The sequence below is a fragment of the Lygodium microphyllum genome, chromosome 27 (assembly GCF_053477565.2).
Source record: "Lygodium microphyllum isolate KBCC chromosome 27, Lygodium_microphyllum_v1.1.10, whole genome shotgun sequence".
Lineage (NCBI taxonomy): Eukaryota > Viridiplantae > Streptophyta > Polypodiopsida > Schizaeales > Lygodiaceae > Lygodium > Lygodium microphyllum.
The window spans coordinates 72,507,954-72,512,724 of NC_141161.1; positions in this window are offsets into that span (position 1 = coordinate 72,507,954).

Below are 4,771 nucleotides of genomic sequence, written 5' to 3' on the forward strand. Positions count from 1 at the left end.
CAACACTAATGAGATAGTAGACTTTTCATAACTTGAAATGGATGACTACAAGGGTTTATATAATAATATGTTAGGATCCAAATTTGATGATTGTAACAACTCTTCACATTCGTGCATTACATTTTCATGCTTGTTGTGCCATCAATATCTTGTTGCATGGCCCACCTTTTTGCACTTAAAGCACTTTGATTACTCTTATGGTAACAAATTGAATCTTCATGACATTGCTTACAACAATGGTTACAAATTGGATTCCATCCTTTGATTGAATACCTTTTGTTGGTGAATAAAAGTGCATCTTTTTCTTTGCTTGGCATGGTGGAAGTAGTTCCTTTTAGCACATTTTCTTTGAGAAATAAAGCTAATACACAATGTTCCAAAGTGACACTTTCTTTGCTCCTTCAAGTATCCTCTATTAAAGCATACTCTTGAGAAAATATCTTTATGAGATGGAAACATCATTCTTTTTTGGTATTTTTGTTTTATCCTCACCCCCTAATTGTGTCATAGTGCTCTTCCTTTTCTTGATGTATTGTGCTAGAGAGTCTTTGTTGTCATATTTTAAACGATAGAATTGTATTTTCAAATGGAGTTCTTGGTTTTTAACTTTAGGTCCAAATATTTTATTCAAATGATGTCTAGTGCATTGTACACATTAATATGATGGATTATGCCTAGATCAAGATGCAAGCCAATGTATGCCTATCAGTAATAGTGCTTGTGAATCCCTTTCTTTCCTTTTAGTTGTAACTAGATTTGGTGTTAGTTGGGTAACACCATCCCATAATTTCTTATGCAGACAATAATGTCACTTGGGTGGACCAAGTGTGGAAACTATGTCCATTAGGCCTATGCATTTGAAGGTTGAGACTTGAACTTGCCATTTTTAGAGACCTCTTACCTTGAGCTTTCTTGGCTTGAAGGAAATGTCCAACTCTTTCAAACTTGGCAACTAAGAGCACCCTTGGCACACAATACAAAAGATTGAATTCTAAGGCAATGAAGTTGATTAATACTTTGGTTGGAAAATGCCAAAAAATCTAACCTAGGAAAAGGTTGTCCATAAAGATGAAGTACATCCTTATAAGTTTGTGGCTTCTTTTGCTTAAGCATGGTCTTCCTTGGCGTGGTTGTTTTTTTTGGTTTGGTGAAATTTTGGTTTGGATTGAACTTCTTGCTTCTCTTTCTTGGGTTTGAAATTCATAGTCTTTTCTATCCAACAATGTCTATTAACACACTTGCAAAAGCATCATCAAAAGATGAAATCAATATGATAAGGAGGCTTTCATTGATGTGGCATGGTAAGGATTTGCAACATTCAAAATAGTTTCAAATTTACTAAAAATAACATTCTTTTTACTCAATTAATGAGTGTTAAAGATTTTTAAACTAGTAGGAGTAACCCTTTTCTTACTCAATCAATAAATAAGAAAAGGGTTAGAAAAGTGCTAATTTTGAATAATAGGTATTATCTACTTGGTTTTGAGAAATAGTTCCTCAATTGTGACACCTTATCTTAAACATTCTTAGAGAGGTTGCCTAGCTTGTAACAATGTTGGATCTGCATGGATTTTTAGAAGTTGTGACTAGAGATTTCATTGCAACATTCTTATTGAAAAATTTGTTGAATGGATAAGAAGTTCACCCCAACCTAGGAGACATAGTATACATCATCCATTGTAGCATGATTCGGGCACTGGTTAGAGTGGTAAAACTAATGTGAGCGTGAGCCTAAGTCTTGATCGATGAGTTATTTCCAAATCAAAATCTCTCGATTGTAGGGACTTGAGAAATGAAAATACCCTCAATGGAGATCATATGATGAGTAGCTCTACTATCCACTATTCACAATCCAAAGAGGAGGTCAAGTACTTGGCCATGATGAGTGGACCTTAGCTGTCACCTTGTGAACCAAAACACACATCCTCAAATGGCTCTATGGAGATGATGTGGGCCTCCTGCAGACTAGTCAAACAAGCCCTTTGGCATTGAGAAATTTTTTGACTGTGATGACTGACCAATGGTGGTGTGGGTATGGCCTCGCCATTACCCTTGTGTTGAGAGTGTAATATTTCCACAACGAAATATTAATGACTCTTGATCTCGTCAAAAAGCGGCTCAAAGTAATCTCTCGCAATGGAAAAACCTTGGGCTAAGTGCTCTTTCCACGTGCATCAACAAACACCAGCCCTGCGTTGTGTGTAGAAAACTGTGGCTTAAAAATTGTAGCCCACGCAGGAACACCCCTTTAAGGGACAAAAAAAAAAGAATAATTTTTACAATTTTTTTAAATGAATTAACTCCCTCCCCTTGGTGCATAGATCGGTCGCCATATGCACACGTAGTGAGCGTCAGAAGGTCCCCAAGAACAAAAGAACTCTACTTTTTGCACACAAATCAATGTAGAAAGCTTGCACGACATGAACAAGAGACCAATTGGGTGCAATCTCCCCCCATGCCTTGTGTGAGCGCTCCACAAAGCATGTATTTTATATATTATTCATCTTCAAGCTCAAATAATAGCCCAAATTACAAAATAGCACACTTTAGCTTTTGAGTTTGCTTTTGTGCCAATAAAGAATTAAAGCTAATGGGCGCCCAAGAAGTCAAGCATTACCCAAATACAATGTCCAATACAAATATTTAAATCGTGCGCCCATGTGCATACAAAAATAATAAATAAATATCAAGTGCTTTGATGAATAAGTGCAACAAAATATAGGCACCATGCCTAAGATACACACCCATCAAAATATTAACAATGACTTGGATACACACTATCCTCCAATGCTTCCCACTGCCACTACTGCTCGCTCTACACATCAATTGAAGCATTCACAATTGTTAGAAAAATAATACAATTAAACCATCAAAAGTGAATACCTAGCAATCTTCAGCTATATAAATAAATTGGTTAGAAATCAATCCTAACCTTAATTTATCACGAGTGCACACTCTAAACTCATAAATGTTTATTAATTTAAATATGTATTTTGCAGAATCACCCACTATGGAATCACCCATGTACACATAAGATTAACAAAACGTCCGAAAAGAATAGGCATCCCCATCGACTTCTCGCACAAAGAATCCACTTTGTGTATGAGCCTCAGTAATAAAATTTTACGGAATCCACCGCAAAACCTCACAGAATCCACCGTGGCACGGAATCCACTGTGGAATATGCTTCCTAGCATCATACCCCGGGGTGGGATAGCAATTGTCCTCAATTGCTATTAGCTCAATGTGGAGCTAATAGAGTGGAGAAAGCATTTAAGTCTCTAGCGTGCATCCATTTGGCCTCTTCAACAGGATGATTTTTAAACTTGACCAAATATCTAGAATATCTACGGCCAGTTCTAGTGGTCATAAAGTCAGTATTTATAATAGTTTCAGGCTCAAGGATTTCAGTTTCATCATCTAATAAAGGAGGGTTTTCATAGACAGGGTGTACAAGTAATTGGCTTCTAAAGGGTCGTAATAAACTGATATGAAAGGTGTTGTGGATTTTCCAATGTTGTGGTAGTTCTAGTTTAAATGCATTGTCATTGATTTTGTGTATGATCTTGAATGGTCCATAAAATCTAGGTGCTAATTTCACAACTGGGTGTTTATCTACACTTTGTAATCTTCGTTTTTCTATTCGTAACCAAACATAATCATCAACTTTAAAATTCATAGCCTGTCTTTTCTTATTTGCTTGTTTTGTATATGATTGTTGGGCTTTGGCAATCATACAAAAACTTCATAAAAAATAGTGGCATGCATGTTAACAATATCATCAACAGTTTGAATTTTGTTTGATAATGATGTAACATGTGTAGACAATCGATATCCATAAATAATTTCAAATGGTGCTTTATTTGTAGCTGTATGTGGTGTATTATTATATGCAAACTGAAGTAAATGTAGATGTGTATCCCATGTGTGTGGTTTTGAAATGGTGTAAGCATGCAAAAGATCTAAAATAGTACTATTAGTAGCTTCTGTTTGACTGTTTGTTTCAGGATGAAATACAAACGAAAAATCAATCTTTGTTCCTAAGTTAGCAAACAAAGTAATCCAAAAATTATTGCAAAATCTAGAATCACGATCAGAAATAATAACTTTTGGTAAACCATGATTAGTGAAAACAGTTTCCAAAAACAATTGAGCAGCTTGAGATGCAGTTAAAATTTTCTTGCATGGAATAAAATATGCTTGTTTGCTAAACATGTCTACAACAATCCAAATCATATCATGGTTAGCTTTAGTGTTAGGTAAACCAGTGATAAAATCCATTGAAATCTGTTCCCATGGTCGTGATGGAATAGATAATGGCATTAGTAAGCCATATTGTTTACCATGGTGTCTTTTAACTCGTTGACAAACTAAACATTTAGATACAAAGTTAGATACATCATGTCCATATGTGGCCAATAAAAATCTTCAGTCAATGTACGCAAAGTAGATATAATTCCTCTATGACCTTGATATGGAGGACAATGAATTTCATGCAAAACAAATGATCGAAATGGAACAGTCACACATAATCTTTTTTCATAAAACATGAATCCATTATTGTAAGACAGTGAATCAATAGGAATCTAATTATTTGCAACTAATTTATTCAAATCAGCTTGAAAAGTAAGATCATGATGATAAGTATCTTTCATAGGGATAAGGGAATCAAATGATATCACAGAAATATTATGAATTGTCGATCTTCTACTCAAAGCGTCAGCTACAACATTCTCTTTTCCTGGTTGGTATTGTATAAGGGGATGAAAAC